Here is a 25,718-nt window from a genome sequence, read left to right as displayed (position 1 = left end):
TATCAGCTCTTCATTATATGTCATATCATAACTCATGAATTGCCAACAACTGTAGAGCTGTCTGTACAATCTGAAAACTTTCAAATGAAAACTTTCATTCCCATCTATTACAATAATGCTTATCTTAGAGTGCAAAAACATTCAGTTTCTGTTGGAGGCTGATTTACCATGTTCCATTCATTCTCTGTGATAAGTGGAGATACAGTGAAAGCTATTCAGCTTCAGTGTTGTGTGAGGATGCCGAGACTCCAAGGAACAGTTTCAATGACGGGAGGAAAGACACGGCCTTGGATTGTACTCATTTGTATCGCAGCTGCATGCAGTACATGAAAAAGCTCTACCAGCGTGTCAACAACAAGAGCGCAGACGAAGAAGAAAGTCAAATCAATGTACAGAGTCTAGTCGATTTTTCAGAAGCAACATCTTAGTTCCTCTGCAAAATCATCTTACACCTGCTGTTCAATTTCCCTTTTCAAAAAAACCCCTCACAGTGAAACCGCTTCAAAAACAAAGAGACCCATCATATTTTTAGTGTTAAACACTTTTAATGACCTAAGTTATATGAACAACAAAAAAAAAAAAAAACCCCAGCAAGACCAATGAAAGCCCTGACCAGCACATTCAGTTACTGATGCCTTGTGTATCATTGCTAGTTAGGAGCAATGGTTTTAAAGCTCTGTAGCTCCCTTTATGGTGAAAAAAAGAAGAAAATCATGGCTGTGGTAACCTCATTACCAGGCAGTTAGAAAAGCATCAAAAAATAAATGGTACAAAGGGCTCAACAATTTAAGTGTGAATTCACAGTGGCAGAACAGGCCACAACACAGAACCTAAATGGCAGTTCTTCAAGCGTCTTTGTTACTAAAAATGACATATTTACACAGTCTTACAAGTCTGCAATATTTTCACAGGAACTTGAAGGCACTGAGATTATGTTTATAATCAACCTGAACAGCTTTTTTTCTATGAACCAACGATAAACATTTAATTAAAAAGGAAAAAGTATTGACATAGCATCACATTTCAATTTAGCCAGATATCGAGGAGAAACGAATCCCTTGGGAATTGTAACAGGAAGGGCATAGGGCTAAAAAATCTGCCCAATCACACATGTAGAGCTACCGGCTGTGGTTACCTCTGGTGAATTAAGCTGTATTTTTAAACACACTTTAATATGCAGTATCTGTACTAAAACATTTCTCAGAGATTTTGGTCGATATTGATGTGATAACATCGTACAATTGCTGCCTATTTGTTGGCTGCACATTCACGATGGGGATCTCCTGTTCCACCCCCCAAAACCAAAAAAGAAAATCTCAAAAGTGCTATGTTGAATCGACTGTGGATGTCGTTTGAGTAAAAAATTCATTGTTATGTTCAGGAAACCAGTTCGAGGTGGTCTCAGCTTTGTAACATGTTGTGTTATCCTGCTGGAAGCAGCCATGAGAAGATGGGTACACACTGGACATAAAGGGATAGACATGGCCAGCAACAATACTCAAGCAGGCTGTGGCGTTTAAATGATGCTCAGCTGGTACTAAGGGGCCTGAAATGTGACAAGAAAATCTCTCACACCATTACACCATCACCAGCCTGGGCCATCGATACAAGGCAGGATGGAGCCATGCTTTCATGTTTGTTTGTTTTTTTACAGCAAATTCTGACCCTACCATGCAAGACTCAACCAGATCATGTTTTTCCAATCTTATATTGTTCAATTTTGGTTGGCCCTTGCAAAATGCTTGAAGCAGTCTGGCTGTTCTCCTCTGATCTTTGGCTTAGAGATGAGCTATTTTTGCGCAAAGAAATGACACTCACTGGAAATTTAATCTTTTTTTTTTTTTTTTTTTTTTTTAGACCATTCTCTCAGATGGTTGTGTGGGAAAAGCTCAGTAGATCAGCCATCTTTGAAATACACAGCTCTTCAATCACCTTTCTTCCTCATTCTGATGCTCCGCTTGAACTTCAGCAGGTAGTCTGGATCATGTCAACATGGCTAAATCCATGAAGTTGTAGGCTATGTAATTGGCTGATTACATTTCATTTACACAAGCAGTCAAACGGCACTCTCAAAGTCATCAGGTCACTAAAATCGACTATCTTGTTTCTGCTGTTTGTGCTTGTTAAAATACTTATAAAGCATTTTAATAGAATAATGGCAACAATTCAAATGCCTAAAAAGGTTTTTACTTCAGTTTTGGTGAGTAGAATTCTCATTTTATTTGTCTAACAATAAGTGATAATTAACAGATATTATATCCGTGTCTTGTTACCTTGTACCACCACAGTTTTCTGCACGCACCTTGATAATTAAACTTGCTAGTTATCGCTGATAACACCTGGTTTGAAAAAACATGGTGGCAACCTAAACATTATTGCTGAGTTTTCAAAATGCCTTAGTTAATATGAAGCAAAATGCATATTTTATATGAGACCAAGTTATTTTGCAAGCACTGTATATCGGGAATTATTCATGACAGCATGACACATGCAGGCAGGCATTTAATAAGTCATTTTACGCCCTCCTGAAGTGAATGTTTTGCATCAGTTCAGTGGAATGAGATGGATGCATTGGTGGGTGTTCGTTGGTTTTAATATGTTCTATTCTCTTTGTTTCTTCTGCATTCCCATGCTGTCAAACTCAACTCTGCTGTCATCAGACTGACCTTCTTTATGCCGTCTACAAGCCAATCAGTCTCTGTTCCCTGTTCTTTAAAACTCTGCGCTGTCATTCGACCCTTGAGACTCTCATTTTTGCAACGGTGGTGCATCTCTACCGTATCCTGGACGTTCAAAGAGCATCATCCAAGTCTCCGTCTGCCATCTGTTCCACTACCACCAACAGTGCCTAAACTACAGGGGTCCTTTCCCACTTCCTACCATTGTTGGATACACTGTTCCGCTATGTTGCTTCACTGGTGTCTAATTATCAAACCGGTTTTTAAAAACTAAAACTCTGTACATCAGTAAGTAATGTGCATTGCTTTTAACTGAGCTTCCCTCATTGATATGCATTTAAAATAATCAAACAGCACAAGTGGATCATGGCACCTGAATTTGGGGACTGCCCACTAATCTGGCTAACTGCATTTATTTGGACTTTAATCAATAATTATGACTGGCAGAAAACTGAGGAATAAGGGAAAGATAATACAATTCAGGATCATCCACGGGTTACAAAATTCTTTTACTGCCAGAGTGCAAGAATATTTAAAGAGCCATCAGGCACAATGGTGCGATCATACTTGGTACCCTTTACAGCATGTGCGAGTGCCGTATGAAGGTCAACAGCTTTATGGGACGTTAGTTTTGGAGATGGAATCCTTTAAAGGGCCCAGTTACATTTTAAAAGTTCAACTATACTTCAAGAAAAATTACCTCATTTATGAAACACATAATGAGAGCAATGGAGTGCATCCCTCGCACAGTATTTAGCTCTCTGCTCTGTACAGTATAAAGCAACACTAAAAACAATGATACTTTATACTGCAGACTTGAACTCAAAGACGAGTTAATGTTTGTAGACTTCCCACAATAGCTCTCTTTGCTTGTTTCCACAAATATCTTTTCATGTAGGAGTTAGAAAGGAGATCCACGCACTCACATTCATAAGGTTGCAGATTTGCGTGCTTTGCAAATAGTGGCATTGCGTATCCTCATCAAATCGACAATGTGCTCAACCCATCTCTACTAGCAGACATCTCAATGCACGTACAGATTTCTCCAGTTGCCTCCCACTCTATTTGATACAGACCTGTCCTCTCAGACCCTACAGAAGCATGGGTAATGAAGGCACTCCCAGCTGTGAATTCATTCATAGATCATCGGGTGATTTTATTAATGCATGAAGACTTGCTGGGTAGACCCAGTCCTCACCCTCATCCCTCAGGAGAGCATGATTAATGATGTTCCCCCCAAACTGCATCAGTTAGCCACCGCTATCTGGTATTTGTCTTTACAAGATCGTATCGACTTTTGGGAGATCATGCAGAAAATGAACTGTCATGTGTGCAGGAGCTTGCTGAACGAAGGGTGGTAATACCTCCGTTCTGTGGGCGAACAGAAACAAGGCTTAGCGTGAAAATAGACACCACGAAAGGCTTGTGTAGATGGCGGTGCACAGACACCTCCTTGGTCTCACTGTGAGTGTAGAAATCTTGTTCTGCCTTTAATAAGTGTGGCTCCCAGCTTCTTTTATGGAAATGGGTTTTAACAGAGGTCTCAGCGAGGATATTATAACATATCAAGCTGTTCCACTGTTTGGTTACACCACATAATGGCATCATTATTTCTTCCTCTGCGTACAGATGGAAAATTTACCACCGCACACTGACATCAGGCTTTGCCTTTGTACTCTGTAAATGGCTACTTAAAGTCAGATTAACATCTAAGACCAAACTTCTAACACCCTTTGATTTTAAAGAGGTTTTTCTCTTCCATTCTTGGTGGCTTTTACACATTTGCACAGATTTCAGAAAGGCATTATAACAACATAGTACAAAACTTTACATAATGACTTGTTTGTTGTTTATATGTACTTTTCTTCAAAGACATAATCTCCACATTTTTTTAATTCAATGCAGAAGCACACTTTGATCTTCCAAAGTCTAATATGACAATGACTTCCATGGCAATTACAACCGATAATTAAAGCAATACCTCTTCTTATTCCAAATTTGCTGAGCATGTGAAACACTTTAACTCGCAGTTCAGGAATTGGAAAGCTTCTTCCGGTGAGTCGGAGTCAAATATAGACATTTAGAATTTTCAAAACAGAAAATATCAGAACATCTATTATCTCCCTCTGTTTTTCTTTTTTTGGTGTGTAGTCAAGCTTAAACTTATTTTTGCCATCATTCACCTAGTAAGGCAGCCCATATCCACAAACCTTTCCTGTTTCAAATCAGATTGTGTTTTTTTCCTCTTTTCCTTGTAATTCAGAGTGAAATCTTAAAATCTAAAGTCACTACCTGGTCCGAGAAGTCATCCACCAGCTATGTAAGGGGCAATCTGGAAGAAAGCGATTGCATCAACCAGGCTAATAATAAGTTAAGCCTGAGGCTGATTTTCTGACACAGCAGTGCTGCGGCTGTGAGGGAGATCAACAAACAACAACCAGTGGAGGGAGAAAAAAAGGAAGGCAGGCCTCTTATTGAGGCAATTCACATCTGCCCGACAGGGGGTGGAATGACTGCCTTGGGAAGATAATTGTGCCTGGAGAAAATCCAACCACAGGAACACTCAGAATTTTATCAGCAAACCACCTTCCTCCTTCGCTGATAGGCTCGGATATGAAAACTGGCAAGGTGCAGGTGGGGAAGCTAGGAGTGTCATTACTGGAGGGTCACTGCACATATGATAACCCTCACCAGTCTTTTATTTCTTTCACTTTGTTTATGCTCTCCACTCGGTTGCGTGCTTGATGAGGTAAACACATTGGTCTCCTGGCTTTTGAAATCAATTGGATTCTGGATTTGTCTCGGCAGGCTCCTGACGGACCCTGTGGTGCGGCCTGTTATGGGGCCGTGAGGAGTGCTCCTGCTGCCCTCCTTCCCTTCAAATACTGCGAGAGGAGGCACAAAAGCACTCATCACTAACTCAAAGGCGCAAGCAAAGATGCCACCACAGTCTCTCCTCACCCTGCTTCACTCAGCTCTCCAACTGCGTTGCAGTATTGGGCAGAGGCCAAAACAACGCAGTATTTGGATGAGCCTTGTTCCTGTGAGAGACTGTAAAGTAGGTTGAGAGGACAGCCGTGCACACAAGCCTCTTCCTAAGCTAATGAACATTCTGGAAAATAATTAACGAGATGCAGCCAAATGTTGTGTTTGACCTTAGCTACCTTCATCTGTCTCCTCTAAAAGCAGCTCCATTTTACAGCTCACGATGGCTTACTTATCCATTAGTTTTAGTCTATTGGTAGATTAATACAATTCATATTACATTTTGTTAATTGATGGCAAGTGTGTTTCTCCTGGACACAAATTACTTTGCATAACTTTTGGATGTGCATGGTTAACACTGTAAATGTAATTTTTTCCCCTTTTAATTCCAAACAACAATCTTTTTTTAATCTTTAAAAAAAAAAGAAAGCTTGTGTGCATAAACCTAACCAAATGTCATGCAAAAAAAAAAACATTCTCAAGATTTGCACCACTTCTGCTGCATCTTTTTGTGGACTCTGTCAGTCTAAAATTGGAGCGTTTGCTTTCAGAGTTTTTTTTTATTGAGACAGATGGTGCTTCAATGCACCAATGCCAAGGAGCACCTTGTGCTCATGTCAGGGATACTTGCAGCTTTGACAAACTGGCAGTATTTTAACACCCAGGGAATGAGAATGGGCTGGTTGTTTCTTCAGTGTTAATGGAAATATAAGCGTAAATAAATATGATATACTGGTTTAAGACCAGGCACCCAAAAATAACGAAGATACGTGTTCTCTTATTCTACCTGCATTACTGGGACAATTCCAGCTGTTCCCTCTGCTTTTTCCATGATATTAAGCTTAGTTCACTGTTGTTAAATTGATCCAATACTCTTATTTACCTCCTTCCTCATGCCAATAATAACCTGTTTCCAGTTCTTTAAAGCAATTTTGTCATTCTGCCTTTCAAACTCTTATTTGTGTAACCCACCTGCATCCCCACCTTATCGTGGATGTTTAGAGAGCGTCATCCATGTTTACATCTACCACCTGCTCCACCACCAGTGCCTAGACTATGGGGGTCCTGTCCTACTTCCTCCCATTGTGCGTATAATGTCAGCAAGTCATCTTCAAGCAGTGCTTAGAGTCTCTATATCAATAAATAATGTTAATTACTTTCACTTGATCTCTCCTTATTGACATCAAAGTTATTCATGCATGCGTGTGTGATATATGATGACAAGGTGATGATGTTTAAGGTGCTGTGTTCAAGTCAGTCTACACTCCATTTCATTACGGTTTAGTTTAATTATCCATTCTTCTGTGCCAAGGTGACATATTGCAATTTTTACTCATATTTGACTGTTTGATGAACAAAATAATGACCTGCAGTTGATTTCGGTGGAACGTTTTCTTGCAAATGGCAGATCTGTGCGCAAGCAAATATCGAACGCCATTTTTTATCTGCACCTGAAGTGAGCGTTTGATTTACTGTGTGCTTTCTTTTTTATTACAGCTGTTTCTTGATTGATCAAATTTGTTTTTTTATGCAAATGCAAATGTTGCCCTCCGTGTTTGCGCAGCGGCACACATAAAGCTGTTCCAACCTTACTGTTTGAATTGTGCTGTAATACGTTTTTCTTACATACACATCAACACAGCTCTATGTAGAATTCTAATGCTGGTCAATATAAGAAATGGGGTTCAATTTAGAACGACACATAAAAGTGGAAACCAGGATTGCGTATGAGAAACAATATATTTCACATTTTTTCTTGATACAGACATTAACACTGATTGTTTAGCTAAATGTAGGTAAGCTAAAAAACCAGACAAAGTATTCAGCTTCTGTAATGGGTACATTTCTCATTTGTGATAGCTACAGTGATATATTATTAAATCTCAAAGCTTGAGCTGTCTTCCCATTTGGGGGTGTCAGGCTATAATGTCAGCACAGTACCTGACATTATTTGTAAAAGGACTCTTCAGCAGGTTGCTGTCAGAAGGGCCTGAACCCAATCCTCCTGGCTGAAGGATCATCTCCTTAATTACCAGGTCACCCTGACACTGAAATGAGGTATGATTTATGAGGAACATTACAGTTCAAGTGTTCATAACAGTAATAAGAATCCAGGACACTTAAGGATGATTACAATTATTTCTGTGGTTCAATTGTTCAGGGACCAAGAAGGATGTGCACTCATGGTTCTCTTAATCAGGTCTGAGCTGATTAGTGGTTGTAAATAATCTTAATATTTATTTTAACCTACTTTAGGTAAGAGATGAGGTTGGATTTGTCTCTTTACTGCTCATATCCTATTAGATTAGTTGGCAGGTGCGAAAAAGGCACTACTTTGCTTTTTTTGTCCCACCAAGGTCATTGCAATTCAAAGAAAACAGACTTTTAAAGAAGATTTCTAATGTGACGAGATAAAAAGGCAGACTGCAGTGAGATATTCCCAGTGGTAGAACTTTTGTGATAGTTTGTGAAATAGCAAGGCAGTCTGCTCAAGGCTATTGCTTCTCACTCCTGCATTAAATGCACAGGCATACATATATCAGCTGGGAGCAGTCAAAAGGTGTCCAGGGAGATGAAGGAAATCAGTTAATGAAGCATGCGCAGCATATGAGTCCGACTGAAAAGAGATGGCCCACCCAAGAAAAATCGACATCAGCTGTTTAAGCACCCTTCTTAGCATTATTTCCATTTAACCATGACTATAATCATTCTCCAACCTCAGCACCTTTTTTTAATTTGGGAATGGGAGCATTATAATGTTTTAAAGGGACTGTTAAAAAATGATGATGTCAACAGGGACAGTGGCTGAGCGATCACCTGAACAGAAACAAAGACCATATCTCACAGTTTAATCTCAAGGACTAGTTTTAAAATTATGGGTAATACAATTTTTCAAAGGGGATTATCAAAGATTTCCTCTTTGTGTTTTGTCTTTTGTGTTTAGTGTTCTCATTACGAGAAAAAAAAAAAAAAACATATATAAGAGGATATCTGCCCTGGTCCTATCATCTGGTTTTAGATAATACACAGCCTTATTTAATTTGCCTGTTTACTTCTGTAGCATCTTTGGTAGAAGTCCAGGAGCAGCTATACACTTGAATTAGCTTGATTACTGCAGACACTGATAAATAAAGACCTTCACTGATAAGTTCAACAGTGAGCTGACATGCAGCAGTATTTCTCAGCGCATGTCGAATAACTTAAGGTTAGATCAATAGGCGAGTCCCTTTCTACATCAGGCGAGTCTCCAGCAAACTACCCCTAAAGAGCCATTATTTACTGCTTGCCCACGTTGCAACAAATGAACCCAGCATGGGCCCATTAACGTGTAATTAGAGAAAAGAATGAGACAAATATTTAACAACACGAGTGTTTCTGCTCATTAGATCAGCTTCAAAAGGGGAATTATTAATGCTTTCCAAGCTAGGACTAGTGATAAGCTCGAGTTACAGGAGAAAAAGTTCAGCTGTGATTTATTGGCATTGTGTGTCTGTCTGTCTGCAAGATTACACAAAACCCGCCAAGCTGAACTTGATAAGATCTGGAGGAGACGTGGAACACTGGCGGTTTTAAAAAGGCAAAATTGCAATCCACTCTTCAGTGCCTTACTGGTTTGGTTAGTTCACCAATAATATACTATTGCTTTTCAAGTCTTGTTAAGCAATGCCGAAATCTCCTTGTGATGTCACAGATGCCAACATCAGTCAAAAATAATAACATGATATCAGATTAATTGCAAATAGGGGATTTACTTTGTTCTGTCTCCAGTTTGCCACTCAAAAGCTACTCCATATGGTAGTGGTATACATATTTACCTAACACGTGTAATGTTTCTAGTTTAAGACCAGGAACAGATACAAGTCTCTTTGGGATTGTGCCAGGAAGGACATAAGGTTGTCATGAACTGTATGTGGAGCAGGCCGGAGAGGACCCAAACGCAGATTCACAGAGACGGGACTTAAACTCAAAACACAGCTTTATTCGCTGAACGAATAAACAATACAAAACTAAACTGGGAAATCTAATGAACCTTCAAAGTAAGAGAAGCGAAACAAAACATGGCGCACACAGGCAGGAGACTACCAAAGTAAAACAGTAAAACATGAAGTAACAGTGACACATGCACAGAGATGCAGACAGACACACAGAGACATGACTGGGAAAACATGGATAAAGAATGAAACACGAAGAAGGAAGCAAGACACAAGAACTCAAGTATAAAGACAGACACACAGATAGCAAACACACAAGAGGGAATCTAATAATCAAAAGCTAAACAGAACAATCTTGGCGCTATAGAATAAACTCAAGACTAACAAAGTGGACTTAAACATAAATCATGATAAAAAAAAATGACAAAAACACAAGAAAACTCAAAACGCTTGGTCAAAAGACCCAGGACCATGACAAAGGTATAAAACTACCCTCTGTGGCGCTTTGGTCTTGTGAGCAAAGAAACAGCTGAAATCAGTAGCATCTCCATGTACAAACTCAAGGCATGATTTTGCATTTATTTGTTATTTTGGAATTTTTCAAGCATAAAATAATACTTATTGCATTGCTGTAATGGTATGTTGACAATATCTTACTTTTCCCCAACTTTGTTGTTTCAAAAATTAATCATTAATACTGCAATGAGACATTTTTTGGCCACACTGGTTTGGAATCAAGATGTGAACACACAACTGACATTATCACCTTCTGATCTGATGTGGTAAACAGTTGCTCATTTACACTTCCAACAGATGCTGAGCAACATTAGCATTCATTTGAATTCATAATGAATCTAAGTCCAGTATTTACACTCTGCTCAGTCTACTCTGAATTTGAACGCCTCTCTTTAAACCTCCGCTTTGTTCACCAGATACCTTTTTTTGCCGTTTGGTGCTGTGTTTGCTTGCACCAACACAGTAACAGTCAGTTAAAATACCAAGATTACAGGCTGTAATCAATGAGATGAAGAGAACTGCGAGGTTGGGTGAATTCTCAGGGGGGTCCTCTATATGAGTGACTGCTGAGCCATTTTCACACATTAACTTTGAACAATTTCAGGGGAATCATGTGAGGATATTGGCCATAATCTCTCACATGCAGCACAAAGCTGGTCAGCATGCTTCAGATGCATTTTCAGGGAAGAGAGATGGCTGGATAGAGTGTGCAGGATGCAGACTTGCTAGCAATAAATGCACTGGGCAATTAACTGTGGTGACTAGTGAGGTGACAGGTTAAAAACCTACTAATGTGGTACATTTCTGTGTCACATGCACATCTGTCAGGTGAAGTCTGGAGAAGTTCAATGCTGCACTGCTTTTGTGAACACTGCTCTATACTGATCCGCGTTGATTTAAATATGCTGCAATAAAAAAGGGTCAAATTAAACAATGTGAGCACGAGTGATATTTTAAATATCACACCAGGTGTCTGGAGCGTTGGCGTTTTGATGAAAGATGCTTCCTCTGTAAGTCAGCCTGCATGGCATTAACAAAGCTTCAAACTCAGAAATTCCATTGCTATATGGATCCAAGAAATCTTGCGGAGTTTCAGCTAGCTTCATCATCAAAAGTCAACATCTTTATCTGTGTAAACAGAGAAAGAAAATCTCAGTTCACAGTGAATTGCTGTGAAATACGAAACCTTGGTTTCACAGGGATTGCATTAAAGATTGTACCTGGCACTCTCTATGACTAAACAGAAGCAGTGGAGTTAGCGCTGACTGAATTAAGGATACTGTAGGGACTGGTTGCAGTGGGAAAAGTGCTATCCAGCCTTAACTTACTCCTGTTGCTCTGATTAAAATTAATGCAGTAGCCTGCTTCATTTCGCAGTGGTGAAGCTTCTTCATGTAATGGTTAATTCATACGCTGGTTTTGTTTTCATCGTATTCCATATTATATTTGGGCTGTGTTTAGTCTCACCTGGGAAGAATTCCTCCCTGTCCATCCAGTTCTCAGTGGCAGTTGATCATGCTCCACAACATCCCCCATAATCCCTTGCTCTGCTTCCACTTGATGTCATCTTTTCCCGGGGATTAGCACGGGTTCCCTGAGGGCATGTGATAAGCACACCTTCTTAGAACAGCCCAGTCAATGAAAACCAGAATCAGGATACTTAAAAGTTTCACTTACACATACAAAGATGGCAACGCACATACAAAAACACACAAATATGTCATACACCAGAAAACCAGAAAACTAAAAAGAAACTCAAACATGATCATCAAATACCATCAATTATTTATCCAATGGAAATTTACCAAATGAAAAAAAAACACTTAGAATATAATTTTGCCTATATATATATATATATATATATATATATATATATATATATATATATATATATATATATATATATATATATATAATAAAAATGTTCTCAACTGCAGTTTATCTGTCAGCAGTTGAACAGTGCGCCCCGAGGCTAGAGTGTGATGGCTGTGTGTGCAGAACTGTTTGGATAAAAACAATATTCTGCCAATTACACACTGAGTTTTTGCAGTGGTCCCTGTAGACTGGATTTTTTAAGCATTTGGAAGTTTGTCCATGGCATTGAAATAATATTTGGCTTACATCCTTTCTCTCCCTCCCAAATGCAGATTGATCTCATAAGCCTTATAGACAATAGAAATAAAATAGAAAAGTTAAGGGAGCCAAAGCTTTTACAAAAAAAAAAAAAAAAAAAAAATGCTTCTACTAATTTATCTCACTCAACGACAAACAAAGGTAGCTGACAACAAAACCCGAGAGGATGTAAACTGACATTTCAAAGGTAAAATGCACAAATGACAAGTGAAATAAACTCAGTGACAAGACTTTAAGGCCCGCTGTTAAAAAAAGGTCCTTTTATTCTTACACAAAGCTAATTGGGTGAAAATCAACCCACTGTTTAATGCTTTTCAGAGTAGTAAAATTCTACCACTTCAAAATGAACTGAAATAAACCACAAGTATAGTCCAACCACTTTTATGCACCTGTCAGACCACAATAGAGCAAGAAGCAGAGAGGACTGAGGATAGGTTTAATAACCAGAACACAAAACCGCATTACTACACCACCGTCATGATCTGACATCTTGGTTTTCAGTCAATACCCAGCGATCAATACTTGGACCATGCTGAAACCAACATTTTCAGATGATACCAAGCATAAATGATGTATGTCATGGCTGAGTTACTGACCCCAGAATGAGAAAAACAAAGTATATACACGCATAAACAACAGTCTCAGAGACCCAGCTGTCCGCATGTATTTAGGGCTGTCATTACTCTAACATGAGATGCTGCCACAATTTATAGTCCCGTCTCCTTTGCACAGTCTTTCACCACTTATGCACAGAAAAATAGGATCATCTGCATCTCTCTGGAGGACACCCCCATTGGGTTTTGTGTGGCTTATATGTGTACTACTAAAAATTTTCTTCATTGCACTTCTAATCATTCAACAGATAAGGGAAGGGTGGGTTGTTCTCAGTGAAAAAAATAATAATGAGAGACACACAAAAAAAAGTTAATGAGGTTTTTCCTGTATTACACCTCTAGAGGCAGGGGTCCGCTAAGCAGCAATGTCATTAGACAGGAATTAAACTGGGACTGGTGTTTTGCTGTGCTATCAATTCATGTGCTTTAATTGCATAACCAAAGTGTTGTGCCAAAACAAGGCGAGCCGAAGATGCAGCAGCGTGAGTGTGACTGCTGCGTGTGTCGTGAACAGAAGCCTTATTGCTGTTATTCTTCTAGAAAATGGGGTTTCTATACACACACACAATGCAACCCTGCTTTCTTTTTTTGTAAGTGCAAACTCTTAAACTGGAGCAGACACAAACGCAGTCCCAAGAGAAGCAATACATTAGCGAACACCCTTTAGCAAGCTGGGGACTATATGTCCTAATAGTATTTTAAAGCAGCTACTCTTGGCAATCCATCATGGAGATAGCAATCCCAGCCTGTCCCCTCATACTGCAATCATCATACACACAGGTGGCTCTATGCACACTTATGCACCAGGTAATTCATAGGTGGAAAAACCCCAAAACAAAACAGAAATATGCAACAAAATAATAGAACATTTAACTATTTTAAAGTTAAAGTAATCTACGTTTTGATCAGCCTACTAGAAGAGTCTAGTCTACTAGTCTCCCTGTGTGCACCGCAGAGCAGGTAGACAGCATTGACTTTGCTCAAGATAATGTCATTCAAAAGGAAACTGTCCCACTTCTTTAACACACAACCCGTGTCCTCAAAGCTGAAAGCACTTTAGGGAATAAAATAGGCCACAGCTACATCTCTGGGAAATGTCATGTGAGCTGTAAGGTTAAGATATTTTGGGGGATAGCGATGGTGTTGGGGGTACGTTTGTTGAAAGAATAATGCAAGATACCAATTAAATAAAAACACAGATCGTATAAAACATAGACAGAAACACCCACTAGTTTCGGACTGTGTTTTAAAGCTTCAACAGAACAGAACATGACCTTATATGGACATGGGTGGAATGCTAATTTATCAGCTAACCAAACGCATGAAGTTTATGAATGCAACAGCCAATTAGTGCCATATAACAAAATCCACTCACCCAAACTAAAGCACAAACATCTTGGTTGGTCAGTACCCCACAACAATAATATTAGCAACATTACCTGTTAAAAATTCTCCAAAAGAATATAACAGCACAAATGTAATAAAGGACTCTGGTTTAATGACTAGAAGTAATGGCCGAGGCCTAGAAGACGCCGATTAGCTCCATCTTCCAGCTGGTTGTGTTGGGACACCTGTCATTCAATGCTGCCATGCTGCCAAATCAATTATCCAGGTGGATGAAAATTCAATCCAGAGTTGTTATGAAGAGGAAAATTATCCACACACCAAAACTGTATTTTTGTACCAGACTATAAATACGGTCTTTAAGGGTGTGAATGTGGGGATAGCACCTTTAGGTCTATGGGCATTGCCTCAAGTAGCACCAAGAGGAACTGTAGTTTTTGCCACTTCAGCGCTGGCTGTTTTTTCAGTCTCTATGTTGCTCCTTGCGTCAAAATGCAAGAAATGGAACTACAGCAAAGCTACCGTTGGGTGAAATATATATGGATTTACTAAACCTACTGAGAAAAATTTATTTAAACTACTGACACTATACATGTGATGCATTTTTAAAAATGGGCTAATCCCCATGCTTTTAAGAAAGTAGAGACAAAATGAGGCTGTTACAGAAAACAGAGCTGCTCAATTACCCAAATAACTAATGGCTTGCAACACCTTCCCTGAATATTTCTTAACAAATTGATAAATCTCACTTCATAACATTAAAAAATATAAACGAAATACTGCTGTCTTTTATGGCCCTAAATTATTTTTTTATGATTGTCAGGCTATCTGAATAAAACAAGCAAATGTAGTTGAGGTACTAGTGGTCTCTTGCAAAATATACATATAAAAGAATCTCCTACTGTAATACATTACTCTGCATAAACTGAATGACACACATTTCAATTCCATGCAATGGATAAAAGCAGGTATATTCAAATGTCAGATCAATAATAGAAAGCGAAACAAAAATCGACAGAGATAAGGAAGAAAACAAATCCACTGCTATGTTAGGTTCACTTATCTTAGAGTAGAGTTTGCTATATTTATTTAAACGATATAATCTGTGAGCTGAAAACTGTGGGGTGGAAGTGAAAGTGAGAAATCAGCCCTAAGATTGTATTATGTTTACAGTTATTGTTGATTTGACAATATTATCCCGTCATGTCTACAAAGGCTGCTGAATTGAACACCATTGATTCGAACAGAACAGAAATGTCAGGGAGAACAGGCGCAGACAGACCAACACACAGACCAAAATCTGACAGATGTGTCAAAATATAAAAATACTACATTTTCTTTTCATCTCTCCGTTTCTTTTTCTTCCCTTTGTTGAGTGGGGGGAGTAGAAATGTTTCCCTCCCTGCCACATTCCCTTTCCTTTGTTGCACTGGGATGATGAAGGCCTTCTTTATTCTCACACTGCCGCGCTGACTGAGTGATGCTTTGTTCAAAAGCGTGTTAATATTTTCATTTGCCTGATTGCATTATGAAGAAGTTCTTTCAACTCTGGGGAACAAAAAGCATAGAGAATAGTGGAAAAGAGTTTAACATATCCATCCTCAGCCCGCACACCTCAACCTTTCATGACTGCTATTCCTCCCAACCTTTGTAATTGAACCTGAGATATCAGGATGGGCGGTGCTGATGCCAGGTGCATACTAAAAATAGTGCTCTCTCATTGGACCCTCTCCTAGGGATGCCATTTTGTCATGAATTATGCATATATGCAAATACAGGACAAGAAAATGGATTACTTGAAAGGGCACCTGTGGTTCCCAGCTCAAAGACATACGCAACAGGGGAAATGAAGCAAACTGAGCTATCATTTAGCTGATGCACAGCTGTAAGAAGTGGAGAAACACTCTCTCAGACAGTTCAGTAATTCAAAAGTGGGTAATGACTGATAAATGGAGACAAAATCACAAGCAGACAGGAGTGTATATATGTAGGTATGTGAAGGGCACTCTCATCTTTCAACTCTTTATTCACAAGATGTTTAGTGTAATTACTTTTAAAATTTAAGGAAATTTAAGGCAAGCTGGAGCACAGTATAGCATAATTTCTTACTACTTTAAGTTAACTTAAACAATAACAATTTGATTAAATGCAGCATGGAAAGTACTACTACTACTACTACTACTACTACTACTAATGATAATAATAATAATATTGTCCAAGTTTTGACATAAGTGTCTGGCACATATAGGAACTATTTTATCTATGTGATAAATAAATATTTTATGATATCAAAGTTTATTAATCATCGCGATTCCCAAAGAATCAGGCTCCTTCTGAAATTTCATGCAGACAAACCACAACAAAGACTGTATATAAAAAGACTGATGCAGGCATAATGACAGTCAGTACTTCCTGTTTTGAGGCAATGAGTTTTACAAGATACCAGTGATAAATAGCAGAGCTATTAGCCAACACCAGTAATCTTTTTTTAGCAAGGTCCAAAAATATACTGGTAGTTTACACAGAAATTAATAACTGGTTATCAGTGGTTTCTGCTGATTTCATTATGAATAAAGTAGTAAAATAATATACATACTGAGTAAAGTATGGGATGGGATTTTGGAATTTGTTGCTATTGACAAAAAGTCTGTCAAAAAGGCAAATTCAAGCTGTAGCACATTCAAATTCAATACCACAATAGGTACACTGAAACCCAGCTACATTATTGATCCACTGAAAATGATAATAAAAGCCTGTTCTCTTGCAAAACAAATGCATTTTTTAAAAACAGATGAGAGCTACATAGACCATCTAAAGCCCAAACTTTAGAATTCTTCAGTGCTGCACGAAAAGCACCTTTAAAGTCATATTTTCCCCATAACTAAATGCTTTTTAGGTGTTTTAAGGAGTTTTAAAAGCACTCCACCGGTGGCTGTGATTAAAAGTAATTACTGACTGATGTTACTCTGGTTATTCCTGTGGTATTTCCAACAGCCAGTCATATTTAGGCTTTTACTTTATCAAGTTATGGATTACTGTGTGCCACTGCTCAGGGTCTTCTACTACATAAAGGAACCTCTAAGGTAAAACTGCAGCAGACATAAATGTGCTCTGCTTTATTCAATCCCAAGGCATCAGAAAAGAAAACCAATCTTACCCAGCATTTCTCTGCTAGTGTCTCTGAATCCATCGCTTTAAATACCTCCTCTTACTGGCACCTACTTATGTATGACTTCCCCGTGATATAGTGCACTACTTGCTATCATCATCATGCTCTGCAGCTGCAGTCTCTGCATTTGGAAGCTTCTCTCTAACCATTACAATTAATTGTTAAAATGGGAATGCAAAATGAAATCTACAATACCACTGAGAAATTATAATGTATGCACGGGCAAATGCATGCAAATGTTTGCACTGATGTTGATTCAAATTTCAATACCTTGTAGTCCAAATATGAAGCAATTCTATGACTGCATCCTGATATCTGAAACTTTCTAAAGGTTCGAGGGAGATGAATGAGGTCTAGCCTCTTGCTGTGAAATAATCCCCTTCCTCCCTGACGAAGATTCATCCAATACAAAGCAAACTAAGGCACACTTTCTTTTCTCCTTTCATGTGGGCACAAGAAAGCCACACACAGCCTTCTATAAAGTGTTGAAAGCAGATGGATGCACTGTTAGTACTGAGCAAAGGTGACAGCTCTCAGTCATCCGCTCACTGCAGGTGAAATTGGGGTCTCAGTCTTGACACTGGCGAGACCCATGTGACTGGGGCTCAGGCTTAAAAAGCCTGAATGACAGATACATGGACGAAGCACGAGAACAGGGTAACAAGAAGCCGAGAAGCTGGGCTAATATCCTTAGTCACACGGATGTCTCTGTGCTTACGTGTGCGGATATGTGAACTTCATGCTCTGCGAGTATGAATAAAAATTGATTCTGTTGTCTCTAAAGAAACAGAGCAATTATCCTCTATGTCTCCCTCCCATCTGCTGTTTTTGTTGTGCCTAAGATGTCTAAGCTATGTTGTCTAAGAGCGCTGGCTGGGGAAGACATATTTATCCCATAAGCTTTTGTCTCATTAGGAGAAGCTATACAAGCGTATTTCCCCAATGTCCTTTGCACATGTGAAACAAAGTTCACCCGCTCTAACCAACATTTTCTTACATGTTACACAATGAACAGCAGTTGACTACACTGAAAGCATCTTTTAGTCTTTCTGTAAACTCTGCAAACAGCATTGTTCTTCATTATGCTTAGGTGCTTAATTAGAGGCCAATATATCACTATAAATATTGGAATGGCTTAAATATAGGTAAACTGTATTTACATAAACACATTACATTTCTGTACATTCTTTGTGTTTTGGTTATTAAAAGATTATGACTGTCTAACTAGCCACAGTAAGTCCAACAACCAACGACCACTGATATAGTCCACTAGTGTAAATGCAATCTTGCATAGATATAGACAGAACAACCTAAATTATACAATTGAGGTACCTGAATGATGCAATCATATGAAAGATGCCTTGCAGTCTTGAAAAGAACGACCAGATGGGGATAAGATATGTTATTACTGTAAATGACGCTGCTATTCTCATTCGCACAGCATCAAATATTGCTGTTTTGCCAGATCTGCTGGCTTTACATTAAATATACAAGTATAGCTTTCGTGTGACTCCCAGCTCATTACGTTTGTACACATATAAAAGAACCCTTAGGATTACATTTAAATGCTCAGACTAAACATTGTTCTTTAATTTGGTTTGGTTTGTGTAAAGGGAAATACTTAAACCCAATTTAGCTTTGCTGCCCAAAGCTAGTCCAAGCAGTCACTGAAAGTAAAAGTAAAAAGTGGGTGGAAAGGAAACAAATTAAGGAGGAAACACAAAACTCCGAAAATGGACATGAATCAGAGCCTCCTCACTGACCTGTGACTTTATCAACTGCCACCCTCCTACTTACTAATGCAGGCTTTATCAATCTTTATGCATCTAATATTTCAAGAGGCATTGCTTCAAACACATTTTAAGTTTCCACAACCTGCAACATGAAGTGGTGATTATCTAGCACAGGCTTTGGGAAATCTTGCAAGTTAAAACATTTGTTGGACATGAGATTATAAAACATGTCGCAGCCTTACATCACGAGAATGATCAAAATTTGTGTACATACAGGAGGCTTCAACATGTGGCTCCGTTTAGCAATTGTGCTTTGCAAGGTTATTTATTTATTTTACCACATTGAATTCTCCAGGTGGCAGTCCACTAAATTAGCAGCTCGGCCAATTGCTGATAGCTGATATATTCATCCAATTGCTCAAGCCCTCGGGGTATGTGCAGGTGACTTCACAGCGCTTCATAAAAATAAACTTATTTGTGCTCTCTGGTAGCCAAATAAATAATGAAAACACTTTCTAATTAAAACCAACATTTTTGGCAAATGTGTGTTGCAGTTTGTTTGACACCCATTTTGCAGCACGATTAAACTGTAAATTCATTAATGATTGAAGTCAATTTTTAAGCACATATGTCAAAAACATTCAGTGTGTCGAACCCCTCCAATGAGAATTGGCCAATGTTTGAAAAATACTCACTACTGTATTTGTGGGTCCATGTCTGTATGTGACTTGTAACAGACATAACTGCGATGATGCGGTCGCATGTCCTTGTAATGTGTGTGTATTTGTTCATGTAGGTGCTTGTGTGTGTTCGCGTCCACCTGATCTCTTGCCAGTTGTGGCCATTAGCCCAAAGCTGAGCCTGAGCGGACGTGCAGGTCAGAGTTCTGATCTAATCTGGAGGATCTGTGTCTGATGAGGTCTCCACTGTAAACAGAATGGCCAGCCAGAGCCAGCTACAGAAATCATGGAGCCACTGGGCAGCAGGGATGGAGTGGGCAGGCAGACATTAGCACAAGGGTAATTGCTGTCCCCACGGCAGCCCACTGAATGACATCTAATATTGCTGGGGAGGGTAGCTAACCATTACCAGTGAAGTCCAATTGGGCTCGAAAATGGTTCATCATACTCCCTGGTTGACCAATTTAGCCTCCTATGTTGTTGTGTCTGAGAAAGGTATGGCAACTAGATTATTGATTGTCCTTGAAATTTTTTATACGCCAATGTTTTTCATAGACTTTGAACCGACAGCATTGTAAGGCTAAAGTGAAGAAGGTGACTGCTGCATTTATGGATGTGGTGCATTGCAGAGGCACGCAAGCCTGATAATTGGGGGCCTTTGGCGACTTAATCTAACCGTAGGCTCCCTCTGCTTTGCAGGATTTGAATTTACTACAATAATGTGCTTTATAAGCAAAATATGGCCTCATATGTGCTTTGTGTTTGTTTGCAGCTAGTTTCATCATTCTGTAGCGATTCATTCTGACATATTAAACATGCTTTGATCGCTCTTTGAAGCAAAAAGGCTTCATTTTCAGAAGACATATATTTTTAAGCACAGTAAGTGTCACAGCTCATGCTTGCATAGCTGAAAGTTTTGTATGAAGGAGGAAGTGTCTCATGAATGAATCCCCACAGGGAATGCGCACAATTATAAACAGATGCTGCAAAAGAAGGAGTAAGTCAATGAAGCCATATATTGGAATGATGAAACAGTTACTTCACAGCTACCGTTTACAGACGCCATCCGGACATATTTCGTTTCTCCCCATTACAGTGGAAATCTGTGATCCCAGAAGAACTTATAAGTATTGAATTAAATGCTCCTTTTGATCATTTATTGTCGGCACATATTTACGTTTGGATTTCCCCCCCCTCCCTATCTAATGTAACATTGCAGACCTAATTGCTGCAATTCATTTCTGAACCCAATCTCTCCTTTCTTGCATGCCAAAAAGCTTGAAACCAGGCTGGAACCCATCTGCTTCATAGCCTCCAGATCAGCTTTACAGCTGGTCTTCAGGCCCTGGCTGATGCACAGATGTGGGATTTCATTTATATAGCTTTACTTGGCCAAGAAAACACTCCTTCAATTTGGCAATTTAAATTTGCAGAGGTGAAAAGTTTACTCATGCTGGACAATTCCAACATGATTGTGATTCATACTTAAATCCCTGCAGTTGGACTTCATGAAATATTTAAGAATTTGATTGCTTCCCTAGTGTGTGTAGTTTCCACTTCCTTTGCTATGCATACACTTTCCTGCAAATTTTGTCATGGTTTGAACCTGGCTCTCAGGTCTCTGAAAGGTAGCACAGCCGCTTAAGCGACCTCAGCGTGTGGCATCTTGTGTGATCCACCTGAAGAATGCCCCCTCCAGCTCCCTTTGTAAACCAAAACATTAGTCTACCAACATCTTACTCAGAATTTACACACTCACTCTTTCCTCACTTGAACTGCTCAAAAATTGACTCAGCGGCAGAGTTGCTTTATCTTGCACGTGCTCGGGCTCCAGTTCACCTAGTATCTTAAAAAGCAACATTGCATTGTTTTGACCCAAGAGTATGAATCAGTGAGTGCTGGGTACTTAACTCAGCGGTAGCTCTCCAGGACTAAAGGTCATTTCTGTGCAGTTGCTACTACGTATCCTCAGTGATGCAGCTCCAGGCATCTGGGGGACGGATGATGTCGTTTGACAGTAGCATAATCTTTGTTGTGTCACGTGTTAAAAGTATCACTGATTTTATTGTTACTATTAATAGTATTTTTAATCATTTCAGGCTTTTTAACATATTTATCTTTCATTTGGCTGTCTCTCTCATTGTTCATCTGCTTCTGTTGGAACTACAGTACGTGATTGTTCCTCATTTTACATAATTCAGTCCTTAGTAGAGTGACATCAGTCGAGGTAGTTTTATACTGTATTAGAGAAGAAGGCATCTGCAGTATGCTTATAAATGAACCGATCACTCAGTCATTCATTTTGTCACAAGCCAGCTGGACCTGGCAGCAACCAAGCAGCAACCCAGTGCTAGAGGGGAACCGGAGGCGAGCAAGACACGGTGTAGATTATCAAAGGGAGCAGAGGGCTGTGTATCCAAAGCTTAGCAGAGGCAAACTAAACAACAAGAAGTAGGGACGTGGGGGAGTCATCTGGGTGGCAGAATGAGTGGGAGAAAGAAAGAGAAACGGCGACTAAAATAAAAGAATGATTCTGATTGAGAGTAAAACCACCGCTGCTGACAATCACGTGGGAACTGATGTTTGATTAGGTGTGCGTGTGTGAGACAGAAGGAGGGAGGGAGACAGTCTGCGTGCCTTTGCATCTGTATCCGCACAGCGAGGCACTCACATGGGAAGTTTCTCCCAGGGGCTGTTGTTTGTTTCCTGTCTGTCAAAATGTATACAGGAAATATTCATAACATATTCAGACAGACACCTAGTTGGTGATGGTGAACTCTGGAGGTCACACAATCTTCAGGGGAAGACGGTGTTTACTGTGCCAAAGATTTTATGCAAAGCAGTTTATTATTCATAGGAGTTTGTACATGTCCGGTATTTTCATTCATTTTGTTTGTTCCATGCAGTGTTTCTAAATGTATAGGATGCATGAACTAAATAGATTTGCTAATAAGTCATGAGTCTGATCTATAGGTATGTAAACATAGCCTTATATGTGTCACATTAACAAGGACCAATGGTCCTGGATGACCGTTGTCCTCTCCTTCCTACATTTACTGTTGTGAGAATCTCAGCAAACCTGGGCAGCATACCAATTGGACTTTTGGTTCATAGTTTTTTATTATCTCAAACCTGCTCTGAATGAGAATTGGGTTTACTTAATTTACACTGTATAATGAATGAACAATTCTTTGTACTGGAGATATATTAAAAATAAATCTAATAACACCGGTGACAACTGTCAATATGCAGCATTGTTGCTAACTCGAGAATGGATCCTGAGCTACAAGCCAAACTATGTTAGCTGATTCCAGCCTTTAGAGCTTTTGAGGTCTTCGTATTTATACTTTGTTTTTTAAAATATGCAATCAGAAGACTTTATGATTTTATATCCCAGACTAATCGCATGGGAAAATAATAAGTAGATTGATTCACAGTGGAAATGATGACACTGTCTATAACTTGAATGAAAAATATTTTCTCAAGTATGTTCTTCATACCAAACACATACTTTATTTACTAAGTAAGTAGTCTTATTTCTACCTTACTCAAGATCCATGCTATAGAAAAGAAGTATAATTTATCACCTTTTACTGATGGCTAATTACTTACTAATTGAATGAACAGGATACAAAACATTGTTTTCATCTTCGTGTAATGGCACTTGCATTAATTAGTTTTTCTGTGTTGAGCGCTTTTAATTTATATGCTTCATGCATTTGAGAATTTTCACATCGCAATACTGAATTATGTATATAACCTGAATTATTTGTCCCCAAAGATAGTCCCAGATGTTTTTTTTAAAGTAACACATGCATTTACAGGTTTTTTTTTCGAGGTCTTTACATGGTGCAATGATTTAAAAAATTGATTCAAACCTGCACCTACTAAAGAGTAAGTCTTCACTTCTGGGTTCAGTTTTTTTTCCTCATGGCGAGTATGAGAGCGCTTCCTTCCAACTGCTGGTGTGAAATGATAGATAAATACATAAACAGTAAAGTGAAGCGGGACACCTGCCTCCTTCATAAAAAAGCTAAACTCAATTTCTGGTAGCGTTTAAATTTAATTTGCCAAACCAGTCTGGCTGTTTACGTTTGTTAGGAAACAGTGCTGTATTTCCCCCCCAAAGGATATTTCTAATTTACTCTGGGAAATTGGAGGACATTTTAAGATATTTTAGGTTGTTGTAGAACAACACACAAGGTAAACTGTGACAAATCTCTGTGATGAAGCACGAGAGAAAAATCTGAACCTTCACTGAAGCTCCCTTTGCTTGCAGTTACTGTTAGGACATCAAAATATACCATCATCTCTCATTGAAAATTAATGCAATTCAGTTTGTTGCCTACTACCCAGATCTAAATGTGGCAGGAGATGAGTCAAATGGTTAGAGGAGAAAGATGTCTCCTCTTCACTGAATGAGCTGCCTTGAAGCTTAGTCATCCTTCAAATGTCACACACACGCAGGCAGGAATAAAACATGTTGTTCATTATCATTGCCAGTGCATGTAAATATGATAATTAACACTGCAGAAATAAGTCATTAACATGACCATCATCAAAGAATCTCAAGCCATTTTCATCTACACGCAATGATGATGTCAGATGTCACGTTTTCAGATTTGCTTGAGCATGCTTTTGCATTTGCACGGAATCAAATTACTGCTGCATTTTCTTGAGTCTGCTCCTGGTGGAATCTAGTATTTTCCTTTACTATAGCTTGCATGACAGCCAGCTAATAGAGATCAAACGCAATGCAACAGTGTCTAATTCCTGTGACACACTCACCACACACTAGCCACAGGTATTTCAAGCTGGAATTAATTTTTACCATGTCAGCATTCACCTCTTACCTCTGGGATAACTCTTTTTCCTCAGAGGCCTCCTCTACGCCTTGTTAGCCAGAAAGCTGAACGTTCTGCAGACCCTGCAACACTGTCAACCTCTTCACAGCTGTCTAAAATCCCAACAAATCACCTCAAGCATCTCCTGACACTTTGCTCTTAAATTCAACTCCTGACAAATTTCCAGCCTATTTTACTTCATGTCCCCAGAAGAATGACGGTCTGTGGTCGGAGCAGTTTCCCCGTTAACCAACTGGGGGCACTGTTGCATTTCCAAGCTTGTTTTCCCATGTAGGACACTAAGGTGTTGAGGTACGGGCATACCACAAATATATCCTGTGTTATTCATGGTTTCAGGCAGAGCCCCACTGTTTAGGGAGACTTTGGTCAAAGGTTTGGGCACAATTTTCTGTTCACACACTTGCCAAAGACCTTTTAAGGTGCACGTCAGCATGCCGCCACACACCAGAAACACAGAGAAAAGAGGAGAGTGGGAGGGAGAGAACGAGAGAGAGAGAGTAGAATCCAGGAGCTGTGGGTGCTGCACTGTGTTGTCTCCTGAAGCAAATGAATATGACAAGTTCCTGCCGACTCAGTTTGCTGGCAAATACGAAATCATTCTTCACTAAGCCAAGACTTTGCGTTGGAGGTGCTCCTCTCCTCCCTTTGCTGAAATCACCCACAAACAAGTGGCTATCATTTTTTGCTTCTTAGGCTCCTGCCATTGTGACAGAAAGAAAGAAAATATGAAAAGAGAGCATTTTTCTCTGTGCCTCATCTCCCTACAAATGCTTAACTACAATAATCCCTTTTCAAAAAAGATTGTTGCTACTGAATTATTTTTAAAGCCGTGTTGTTCTCCTTCCCAGCAGGTCTGCGGAGAATCAAAACCTGCAGTCAGTGAAAAATGGATTACTCAAGAGTTCTTACTTGTAGGTGATATTTTGAAAAGTCATATTGCAGGTATGGTGCCCCTTAATAATTGCTTACTTACTCATGGAAATATAATTAGCAGCAGAAATTAATTGTTAATTTTCAGTTAATTATACAAAAATGCAAGCCTTCACTGGCCAATTATTTCCTATCTATA

General features: G+C 39.2%; 1 long non-coding RNA gene across 4 annotated transcripts in view; it reads right to left on the bottom strand.

Annotated features, from left to right (window-relative positions):
• Window positions 1-9,681: 9,681 nt before the first annotated feature.
• Window positions 9,682-25,718, bottom strand: part of LOC102082173 (uncharacterized) — a 65,944-nt gene continuing 49,907 nt past the window's right edge. For 2 of the 4 annotated variants that reach the window (XR_003221593.1, XR_003221592.1), the window contains 2 exons: window positions 11,579-11,705; window positions 9,682-11,239 (listed from right to left, as the gene is read on the bottom strand). This is a non-coding gene — a long non-coding RNA (uncharacterized LOC102082173). Of the gene's footprint in view, window positions 11,240-11,578; window positions 11,706-14,233; window positions 14,441-25,718 lie in introns of those variants that run through there. The other 2 variants (XR_002063619.2, XR_002063618.2) reach the window with 2 other exon arrangements.

This window comes from Oreochromis niloticus, linkage group LG2 (assembly GCF_001858045.2).
Source record: "Oreochromis niloticus isolate F11D_XX linkage group LG2, O_niloticus_UMD_NMBU, whole genome shotgun sequence".
Lineage (NCBI taxonomy): Eukaryota > Metazoa > Chordata > Actinopteri > Cichliformes > Cichlidae > Oreochromis > Oreochromis niloticus.
Note: the sequence above shows the minus strand (reverse complement) of the source record. Positions and strands in the feature narration are given on the sequence as shown.